The sequence below is a fragment of the Anolis sagrei genome, chromosome 9, assembly GCF_037176765.1.
Source record: "Anolis sagrei isolate rAnoSag1 chromosome 9, rAnoSag1.mat, whole genome shotgun sequence".
In the NCBI taxonomy this organism is placed as follows: domain Eukaryota; kingdom Metazoa; phylum Chordata; class Lepidosauria; order Squamata; family Dactyloidae; genus Anolis; species Anolis sagrei.
In genome coordinates this window covers 4,692,941-4,705,367 of record NC_090029.1, presented here as the reverse complement: position 1 = coordinate 4,705,367, position 12,427 = coordinate 4,692,941, and the positions used below count along the sequence as shown (strand labels likewise).

Genomic DNA, 12,427 nt, shown 5'->3' with positions numbered 1-12,427 from the left:
CAGTGTCCACATTTGGGCCTATTGAGTATTCGTGTAGAGCTTGGTCCAGATTCATCATTGTTTGAGTCCAGAGTGTTCTCTGGATGTAGGTGAACTACAACTTCAAAACCAAAGGACACTGCCCATCAAACCCTTCCAGTATGTTCTGTTGGTCATGGGAGAACTGTGTGCCAAGTTTGCTTCAATTCCATCGTTGGTGGGGTTCAGAGTGCTCTTTGATTGTAGATGAACTATAAATCCCAGCAACTACAACTCCCAAATAACAATATCAATTTTTTTTAGTGAATGACATACATTGGGTTGTTAGGTGTCTTGTGTCCAAATTTGGTGTCAATTCGTCCAACGGTTTTTGAGTTCTGTTAATCCCACCAACGAACATTACAATATTCCTGCTTCTTGGCAGGGGGTTGGACTGGATGGCCCATGAGGTCTCTTCCAACTCTTTGATTTTATGATTCTATGATTTTCATTTATCCGGCGTTCTGCCGGCCCGTTTATGTCGGATAAACGAGACTCTACATAAAGTTGCAGTAAGTCAAACCGCTGAGCTGCTGAACTTGTTGACCAAAAGATCACAGGTTCGAATCCAGGGAGCATAGTGAGCTTCCACTGTTAGCCCCAGCTTCTGCCAACCTGTCATATTTTCTGCAGTTGATGGTTGGTGATGGAAGGGTTAATGTGAGTATTAGTTCTAGAAGGTTTGGTAATCTGTAAGTGGGAGTTCATGGGTGAAAACAATTAGGGATGGAGGTGTGCAGGGGATGAGTTGCAGCTGGGTGTTACTGGATTTAAGGAGCTAGCCTTGGGACTGATCTTTGGGAGAAAAGTATCTGTTGTATTTTGGTGGTGGATGCTGCTGGTTTTTCCCCCAGGTCTGTTGGATTTTTTGGTATCCTGACCTGTTTCCTATAATCTTGGAACCCTGGAACTTTGAACCTTTGGACTGGCTTTTGACTATGGTATAGGCCAGGGGTCCTCAAACTACAGCCCGCGGGCCACTTCCGGCCTGCCAAGGGCACTTATCTGGCCCGCGGAGGAGGAGCACCCCCACCCCCTCCCTTGGCTGGCTCACACTATCCATCAGGCCCGATGGGCAGCGTGAGCCAGTCAAGGGCAGCTGCTCCACGTGGCCTACTCGCACGTAAAGCACCTTGCGAGTAGGCCGTGTGGGGCTGCTCCTCCCTTGGCAGGCTCACACTGCCATCGGATGGGCAGCGTGAGCCAGCCAAGGGAGGCTGCCCCAGCACTCCATGCAGTCATGCCGGCCACATGACCTTGGAGGTGTCTACGGACAACGCCGGCTCTTCGACTTAGAAATGCAGATGAGCACCACACCCCAGAGTCAGACACGACTGGACTTCATGTCAGAGGAAAACCTTTAACTAGGAAAATTGTGGAAGATCCAGGGTGGGAGAAAGAACTCTTGTCTGTCGGAGGTAGGGATGAATGTTTCAATTGGCCACCTTGATGTCCATTTCATAGCCTGACAGTTTTTAGGGAGAATCCTTTCTTGAGAGGTGATTAGCTGGCCCTGATTGTTTCTTGTCTGGAGTTCCCCTGTGTTTGAGTGTTGTTCTTTATTTACAGTTATAATTTTAGAGTTTTAATACTGGTAGCCAGATTTTGTTCAGATGAGAAATAGGAAGATTTCCCATTCTCTGCTCCTGGAATTACTGCCTAAAGAGGGCTGGAAAGAACCCCCTCCCTCTAAGGGCCCTTCCGCACCGCAAAATGAGATATTTGCAATGTGCAGAGGAATTTTTTTATTGATTTTTTTTTTAAAAGAAACTATAGTCCGGCCCTCCAACGGTCTGAGGGACCGTGAACTGGCCCCCGGTTTCAAAAGTTTGAAGACCCCTGGTATAGGCTCTTGATCCCTGGACTTTGTTTACTGAACTCTCGGCATTTGACCATTGGACTGGACCCTTTTGACTACGAAGTTATTTTTACTATCAGTTTTTGTTTATTCTGTAGCTGAGTGCTATCTTTGTGTTTTATATTTTGGACTATAAAAACAGCCAGCAAGTAAGTAAGTGCTGTTTTAATTAAACTGTTTGTTAAAACTGGAAGTTTGATTCATCTCTACCTAAATAAGGCAGAGCCCTGGCAACGTGGCACAACCTAGCAGTTTGAAAACATGCAAAATATGAGTAGATCAATAGGTACTGCTTCGTCGGGAATGTAACGGCACTCCATGCAGTCATGCTGGCCACATGACTTTGGAGGTGTCTACGGACAACGCCGGCTCTTCTGCTTAGAAATGGAGATGAGCACCAACTCGCAGAGTCGGACACAACTGGACTTAATGTCAGGGGAAAACCTTTACCTTACCTACTGTACATAAAAAAGACAGTCTGCAGCAACCCCTAAACTGGAAAAACAACCAGAAGGAATGCAATGGGGGCATGTTTTCCCCTCTAACAATGGAAGGAAAATTGTAGTGGAGGTTGCTGGGCATGGGGAAAGCAAGAGCATCCAAAAACCTCTCCAAATCCTCAGTGGTTCTCCTTTAAAGACTGTTGTTTTCCCATCTCCAGTAGGACCCCAGCAATAATAATAATAATAATAATAATAATAATAATAATAATAACAATAATAATAATAACAACAATAATCAACCAGAGGTTCCCAGAAGACATCACGGCGCTGTTTCACCATTGCCTCACCACCAGCTACTTTCAGTGGGACAATGAATTCTACGAATAGAAAGATGGAGTAGCTATGGGGAGCCCCCTCAGCCAGGTCATAGCTAACTTCTACATGGAACACTTTGAAGAACAAGCCCTGGAGACAGCAACCAAAAAGCCCACAATATGGTTCAGAGATGTGGATGACACCTTCACCATTTGGAGCCATGGAGAAGAAGAACTCAACAGGTTCCTGGACCATCTCAACAGCATCCACCCAAACATATGGTTCAGAGATGTGGATGACACCTTCACCATTTGGAGCCATGGAGAAGAAGAACTCAACAGGTTCCTGGAACATCTTAACAGCATCCACCCAAACATATGGTTCAGAGATGTGGATGACACCTTCACCATTTGGAGCCATGGAGAAGAAGAACTCAACAGGTTCCTGGAACATCTTAACAGCATCCACCCAAACATATGGTTCAGAGATGTGGATGACACCTTCACCATTTGGAGCCATGGAGAAGAAGAACTCAACAGGTTCCTGGAACATCTTAACAGCATCCACCCAAACATATGGTTCAGAGATGTGGATGACACCTTCACCATTTGGAGCCATGGAGAAGAAGAACTCAACAGGTTCCTGGACCATCTCAACAGCATCCACCCAAACATATGGTTCAGAGATGTGGATGACACCTTCACCATTTGGAGCCATGGAGAAGAAGAACTCAACAGGTTCCTGGAACATCTTAACAGCATCCACCCAAACATCCAGTTCACTATGGAAAAAGAAAATGAAGGAAGACTGCCTTTTCTAGATGTCCTAGTCATCCGTAAACCAGATCAACAATTGGGTCCCACCGTCTACAGAAAACCCGCACACACAGATAGATATCTACATACAAACTCCAACCATCACCCAAGTCAAAAAAGAAGCCCCATTAAAGCCTTGGCATACCGTGCAAAAAGAATCTGCGAAGCCCACCTCCTCCAAGATGGACTGAACCACCTCAGGTGGGCTCTCCAGGCCAAGGGAGACTCCACCTTGGACATCAGAAGAGCTGCAAGACAACCAAGAACAAGCCACGAGAGTCAAGATGAAGATCCACCCAGAGGAAAAGTGTTCCTGCCATACATCAAGGGAACCACTGACCGCAGAGGGAAGCTGATCAGGAAACACAACATACAAACCATCTACAGACCCACCAAGAAAATCCAACAAATGCTCCGTTCAGCAAAGGACAAGAGGGATCCTCTCACCTCTGCAGGAGTCTACCGTGTACCATGCAGCTGTGGACAAGTCTACATAGGGACCACCAAACGCAGCAGCATTGCCCAAACACGAATCAAGGAACATGAAAGGCACTGCAGACTACTCCAACCAGAGAAGTCAGCCATAGCAGAGCACCTGAGGAACCAACCTGGACACAGCATATTATTTGAGAACACAGAAATGCTGGACCACACCAACAACCACCATGTCAGACTACACAGAGAAGCCATTGAAATCCACAAACATGTGGACAATTTCAACAGAAAAGAAGAAACCATGAAAATGAACAAAATCTGGCTACCAGTATTAAAAAACTCTAAAATTACAACAGAAAAAACAGCAGAGAGAAAAACAGGCAGGGACATCTAATCACCTTTCAAGAAGAGTTTGCTCCAGGCACAGTCAGCCCATTGTATGCTAATCAAGGTGGTCAGTGGAAAGATTCACACCTAGCCCAACTTACAAAAGCCCTTTGCCCCACCCCAGCCATTCCACAGATATATAAACCCATTTTCCTAATTCCAACAGACCTCACTACCTCTGAGGATGCTTGCCATAGATGCAGGCGAAACGTCAGGAGAAATGCCTCTAGAACATGGCCATATAGCCTGAAAAAACGCACAAGAACTGAATAATAATAACAATAACAATAATAATAATAGTTATTATTATTATTATTATTATTATTATTATTATTATTATTTATAACCCACCACCATCTCCCCAAAGGGGACTCAGGGCAGCTAACATGAGTAACAATCAGACACAAACATCTGAGAATCGTAATCTTCTCTGGTATCATAGGGAGTTTTAAACTTCCCATCCCTATACACCAGTAGGTCCCAACCCAAACACCGCAGCTGTGAGACCTAAAATCAGGTCCACGAGACATATGGATAATAACACAGCCCAACCAATTTTTCTTTCTTGGTGTCTTTGTTTTTAGGCCTGTTCCTAGGGTTATGTGGGTTCCTGATTCAGAAAATAGCATTGGATAGACCACACCAGCTCTAGATAATTAAATATGTTTTTTTCTGTGGGTGAGCAGATAGGGACTACTAGATGGCATGTGTTCTGTATCAGAAACTAAAGTTGGTGTGGTCTATCCAAGGCAATTTTCTGAATCAACACCACAAGTAACCAAACCGAATCTAAAGTTGACCAAAAACTGCTTTGTAACCCTTTTGGTACTAATGCTGGAGAGTGGTCCCTGGTCAAAGTGGGCCCTGGTCAAAGTGGTCCCATGTCAAAATGGTCCCTGGTCAAGTGGGCCCTGATGAAAGTAGACCGTGGTCAAAGTGGTACGTGATGAAAGTGGGCCCTGATCAGGGTTGTCTCTGGTCAAGGTGGTCGCTTGTCAACATCGTCCCTGGTAAAAGTGGTTCTTGGTCAAAGTGGTATGTGATCACAGTGGGCCCTGATCAAAGTGGTCCCTAGTAAAAGTGGCCCCTGGTCAAAGTGGGCCCTGATCAAGTGGGCCCTGATGAAAGTGGACTGTGGTCAAAGTGGTACACGATCAAAGTGGGCCCTGATCAAGGTTGTCCCTGGTCAAAGTGGTATGTGATCAAGGTAGTCCCTAGTAAAAGTGGTCCCTGGTCAAAGTGGTCACTGGTCAAGGTGGTCCCTGGTCAAAGTGATCCCAGTCAAGTGGGCCCTGATCAAAGTGAGCCCTGATCAATGTGGTCCCTAGTAAAAGTGGTCCCTGGTCAAAGTGGTCCTTGGTCAAAGTGATTCCAGTCAAGTGGGCCCTGGTCGACTCTGGTTGAAGTGGTCCTTGGTCAAGTGGTCCCTGGTCAAAGTGGTATGTGATCAAAGTAGGCCCTGATCAAAGTGGTCCCTAGTAAAAGTGGTCCCTGGTCAAGGTGGGCCCTGGTCAAAGCAATCCCAGCCAAGTGGTCCCTGATCAAAGTGATCCCAGTCAAGTGGTCCCTGGTCAAGGTGGTCCCTGGTCAAAGTGATTCCAGTCAAGTGGGCCCTGATCAAAGTGGGCCCTGGTCAACCCTGGTCAAAGTGATCTTAGTCAAGTGGGCCCTGATCAAAGTGGGCTCTGGTTGACCCTGGTTGAAGTGATCACTGGTCAAATGGTGCCTGGTTAAAGTGGTCCCTGGTCAAAGTGGTATGCGATCAAAGTGGGCCCTGATCAACGTGGTCCCTGGTAAAAGTGGTCCTTGGTCAAGTGGTCCCTGGTCAAAGTGGTAGGTGATCAAAGTGGGCCCTGATCAACATGGTTCCTGGTCAAGGTGGTCCCTGGTCAAAGTGATCCCAGTCAAGTGGGCCCTGAACAAAGTGGGCTCTGGTTGACCTTGATCGAAGTGATCCCTGATAAAAGTGGTCCCTGGTAAAAGTGGTCCCTGGTCAAAGTGGTATGTGATCAAAGTGGGCCCTGATCAATGTGGTCCCTAGTAAAAGTGGACCCTGGTCAAAGTGATCCCAGTCAAGTGGGCCCTGATCAAAGTGGGCTCTGGTTGACCCTGGTCGAAGTGATCCCTGTTCAAATGGTGCCTGGTTAAAGTGGTTCCTGGTCAAAGTGGTATGTGATCAAAGTGGGCCCTGATCAACGTGGTCCCTGGTCAAGTGGTCCCTGGTCAAGGTGGTCCCTGGTCAAAGTGGGCCCTCGTCAAAGTGGGCCCCGGTTCAAGTGGGCCCCGGTTCAAGTGGGCCCTGGTCAAAGTGGTATGTGATCAAAGTGGGCCCTGATCAATGTGGTCCCTAGTAAAAGTAGTCCCTGGTCAAGGTGGTCCCTGGTCAAAGTGGGCTCTGGTCAAAGTGATCCCAGTCAAGTGGGCCTTGATCAAAGTCACTCTCGACCCTGGTCGAAGTGATCACTGGTCAAATTGTGCCTGGTTAAAGTAGTCCCTGGTCAAAGTGGTATGCGATCAAAGTGGGCCCTGATCAACATGGTCCCTGGTCAAAGTGGTCCTTGGTCAAGTGGTCCCTGGTCAAAGTGAAATGTGATCAAAGTGGGCCCTTATCAATGTGGTCCCTGGTAAAAATGGTCCCTGGTCAAAGTAGTATGTGATCATAGTGGGCCTTGATCATCTTGGTCCCTAGTAAAGGTGGTCCTTGGTCAAGGTGGTCCCTGGTCAAAGTGATCCCAGTCAAGTGGGCCCTGATCAAAGTGGGCCGTGGTCAACCCTGGTCGAAGTGGTCCCTGGTCAATGTGGTCCCTGATCAAGTGGTCCCTTGTCAAGGGGTCTCTGGCCAAGTGGTTCCTGCTTAAAGATGGCCCTGATGAAAGTGGTCCCTGGTCAAAGTGGTATGTGATCAAAGTGGGCCGTGATCAACATGGCCCCTGGTCAAGGTGGTCCCTGGTCAAAATGGTCCCTGGTCAAGTGGGCCCTCATCAAGTGGTCCCTGATCAAAGTGATCCCTGGTCAATGTGGTCCCTGGTCAAAAAAAGGTTGGGAACCACTGCTATACATAAACAGACACAGACATATTTTCTTCAGGCCTATATAGATATAACTCCTCCCTCCCTCATGCATACATATCTGCGTGGTCAGCAAGTCAACAGAGGCTGGATGACCATCTGCCGGGTGGGCTTTGTATGTGATCTTCCTGCTTCTTGGCAGGGGGTTGGGCTGGACGGCCCACGAGGTCTCTTCCAGCATTATAATTCTGTCTCTAAGTGTGCAATGATATATACAAACACATACGTATGTGTAGCGAGAGTGGGGTTGTGTATATAAATGTCCGCAGCTCCCCGAATGACATTGGCTGAAAAACCTCTAAAACGAGCAGCAAATGAAATATTTCTCTACTAAAATACCCCTCGATAATTTACGTCGGCGTCCACTTTAGATCCAAGATACTTATTGATTTTGTACTGGTTTGCATTTAATTGCATGCCATTAAGGTATGCATTATGATAGAATTAATGCACTGCAAAGAGGGGAGAGAAAGAGGGAAGGCCGAACAGTTTGTGATGTGGCGACAACAACAACAACAACAACAACAACACCTCTGTTGTCTCAACCCCTCCATCGACCATCTTTTCCCCTTCTCGTCAACCCACCCAACTCAACCCCACGGGCCCTGTCATCCTCGCATTCCCAGCTTTCAAAGAGTCTCCATAGAAACATTATTTTTTTTCCGGTGTGACATTCCCGCAATTACCGAGTCATGCTTTAAATATACCATATTCCCCAGTAAATCGGCCTTCGCAAACGGAGGAAGAAACGGGAGCGTTCCCTGCTCGCAACGCGCCTCTTCCACTCCCCTTGGCCGCCGCATCGTGTTTGACATGCACATTATTGCTCGTTGCACGGTGTTCCCAAACTCGGAGGCTTATTCCGAACCGGTGCCGGGCTCTGCCTTTGACAGCAAGCAGAGTTTGTTGGGGGAGGGAAGGAGGGAGGAGGGGGGGGGCATGGGCACATAGGTACACGCCAGCACATCCCGTGTGCATGCGGATGGACGCATAAGTATCAACATCTCTCTCTATTAATAGGCATCCACCTATGAATGTGATATATGTTATATGAACACATACACCCTATATGTACAAGCAATCTATATATAAAAAATAGATATATATATATTATATATAGACTGGTATGTATATAGAGAGAGAGAGAGAGAGAGAGAGAGAGAGAGAGGAGGATACTGGTATGTATATATAGAGAGGGGGGGAGGGAGATTGGTAATACATATATACATACCAATGTGTGTGTGTATATATATATATATATATACACATACACACACACACATATTGGTATATAGATACCACTGTGTGTATATATTATACACAGTATATATATACACATATATATAAGGAGAGAGAGAGAGAGAAGGATACTGTTATGTATATATATAGAGGGGGGGAGGGAGATTGGTATACTTATATAGATACCAGTGTATATATATATATATATACACATATATGTGCACATATTATATATATGTGTGTGTGTGTGTGTGTGGTATGTATATGAGCATACACAAACCAGATATGTAGTATACACACATACACATACATATACACATACCATATATATATATATATATATATATATATATATATATATTAACACACACCCTATATGTACAAGCAGTCTTCATATAAAAATAGATACATGTTATATATAGACTAGTATGTGTATAGAGAGAGGGGGGTATGTATATATATAGAGAGAGAGAGGGGGGGAGAGAGAGGGAGAGAGACTGGTATGTATGTATATATATGGCATTTATATATATACATATTTACACACAAACCAGATATGGAGTATGAATATACACATATACAAATATATATACATATACACACACCCCATACAAACACACACACACACACCATATATATATATATATATATATATATATATATATATATATATATGAACACACGCACCCTATGTGTACAGTCTTTATATATATATATATATATATATATATATATATAGGTATGTATATATATAGAGAGAGAGAGGTATGTATGTATATATGTGTGTATTATGTATATGAACACACAAACCAGATATGCAGTGTATATATATATATAGAGAGAGAGGTATGTATATATATATGTGTGTGTTATGTATATGAACACACACAAACCAGATATGCAGTCTATATATATGTGTGTGTATATATATATATATATATAGAGAGAGAGAGAGAGAGAGAGAGAGGCTGATACGTGTGTGTGTGTGTATATATATATATATATATAGATATAGATATACAGAGAAAGAGAGGTATGTATGTATAAGTGTGTGTGTGTGTATTATGTATATGAATACACACTATATATAGAGAGAGAGAAAGAGAGAGAGAGAAGCATGTGTATATATATATATGAGTTTGTGTGTGTATGTCATGTATATGAATACACACAAACCAGATATGCAGTATGTATCTACATATATACAAATACATATACACACACACATATATGTACGTATGTGCGTATGTATATGTATATGTGTGCTTATATACATATACATACACATACATATATGTATGTGTATATGTATATATGCACACACATACTGCATATCTGGTTTGTGTGTATTCATATACATAACATATATACACACATATATACACACATACCAGTCTCTCCCTCTCTTTATATATATATATATAGAGAGAGAGAGAGAGAGAGAGAGAGAGAGAGCCTGCATATCTGGTTTGTGTGTGTTCATATATATAACACATACACACACACACATATATATAGACTGCATATCTGGTTTGTGTGTGTTCATATATATAGTACGTACACACACACACACATATGCAGTCTATATATAGAGAGAGAGAGAGACTGCATATATGGGTTGTGTGTGTTCATATATATAACACACACACATATATATATGCAGTCTATATATATATATATATAGAGAGAGAGAGAGAGAGAGAGAGAGCCTGCATATCTGGTTTGTGTGTGTTCATATATATAACACACACACACACACACATATAGACTGCATCTCTGGTTTGTGTGTGTTCATATATATAGTACGTACACACACACACACACATATATATGCAGTCTATATATATAGAGAGAGAGAGACTGCATATCTGGTTTGTGTGTGTTCATATATATAACACACACACACATATAGACTGCATCTCTGGTTTGTGTGTGTTCATATATATAATACACACACACACATATATATATATATATATATGCAGTCTATATATATATATATATAGAGAGAGAGAGAGAGAGAGAGCCTGCATATCTGGTTTGTGTGTGTTCATATATATAATACACATACACACATAGATAGATAGATAGATACACATACATACAGACACACACACCCATATATATATATGACTCTACTCATACCCCAGACGTGCTAACAGCTATCCCCAGGATTGCCAAACACCCCAATTCATTTCTGCAAGGTCTTCGGAGACCTTTTATCCCTTTTGGGGTGATGGGGGGGGGGGGCTTGTTTTGCTCCAACGCAGGACACAACCAGTCGAACCCAACGCACTAGGAATACCCCCCCCCCAGCCCCCCCAAAGAAACCAACCAGCCATTCCTTCTATTTTCTGTCTCACCCGCAGCCACACTTGTGCTGACCTTCCTTTCGGAGCCAACCAAGCCGCCTCGGGATTATGATTATTATTATTTTGCCCCCCTTACCTGCTCCCGGCCAAGTGATGCTCCTCCATCATCCCCAGATATCCCTGTTCAAGACGCAATTTCCGAGCAGCAATTTGGGCAAATTGGGGGGAAGGGGAAAAGGATGGATGGATGGATGGATGGATGGGAGAGGAAAGGGAACGAAGGGAGAGAAAGAGGGAGATTCCTGCAATGCAGACGCCTCTCCTCCTGACAAGCTAGGCTGGCTGGCTGGATTCAGGGACGGTCTGCCTTCCTTTTGCAAAATGTTCTTTCCAAAGGAAAGGAAAGAGAGAGAGATGAATTGGGAGGAAGGAGAGAAGAGAGGATGAGAAGAGAGGATGCCGAGGAAAGAAGGGGAGGGCCTCCCTCAAATAATGCCCCCTCCCAGGATTATTCTGGGGTTTGGAACCAAAATAGAGAGATATTCCCATCCTCACCAAAGACATATTGGGGTGTTGGGGGGATTCTGGGGGTCAAGGTATGAAATATGAAAGGTATGGGCTTTATGGATCACACACCGGACACTTCCCAAGTGTCTAGGACTATGAGATGTATTGGCGAATAATAATAATAATAATAATAATAATAATAATAATTTTACTTTATTTATTATTATCACATTTATTATTTTACTCTAATTATTATTATTATTATTATTATTATTATTATTATTATTATATTAACACGCACACACATCGGACACTTCCCAAGTGTCTAGGACTATGAGATGTAGTGGCGAATAATAATAACAACAACAACAACAACAATAATAATAATAATAATAATAATAATAATAATTTTACTTTATTTATTATTATCACATTTATTATTTTACTCTAATTATTATTATTATATTAACACACACACACATCAGACACTTCCCAAGTGTCTAGGACTATGAGATGTAGTGGCGAATAATAATAATAATAATAATAATAATAATAAGTTATTTATTATTATAACATTTATTAACTCTAATTATTATTATTATTATTATTATTATTATTATTATATTAATACACACACACATCGGACACTTCCCAAGTGTCTAGGACTATGAGATGTATTGGCGAATAATAATAATAATAATAATAATAATAATAATAATAATAATAATAATAATAATAATTTTACTTTATTTATTATTATCACATTTATTATTTTACTATTATTATTATTATTAACACACACACACATCAGACACTTCCCAAGTGTCTAGGACTATGAGATGTATTGTCGAATAATAATAATAATAATAATAATAATACTTTATTTATTATTATCACATTTATTATTTTACTCTAATTATTATTATTATTATTATTATTATTATTATTATTATTATTATATTAATACACACACACATCGGACACTTCCCAAGTGTCTAGGACTATGAGATGTATTGGCGAATAATAATAA

At 42.5% G+C, this 12,427-nt stretch overlaps 1 protein-coding gene across 2 annotated transcripts in view; it reads right to left on the bottom strand.

The window, feature by feature from the left end:
• OTUD7A (OTU deubiquitinase 7A) overlaps positions 1–12,427 on the bottom strand; it is a 231,530-nt gene that overhangs the window by 214,625 nt on the left and 4,478 nt on the right. Inside the window, exon 1 of one of the 2 annotated variants that reach the window (XM_060755795.2) lies at positions 11,027–11,339. The exons of the other annotated variant lie outside the window; for it this stretch is intronic. The gene's annotated coding sequence lies outside the window, so the exon portion shown is untranslated. Of the gene's footprint in view, positions 1–11,026; positions 11,340–12,427 lie in introns of those variants that run through there. 2 annotated transcript variants of the gene reach the window in all.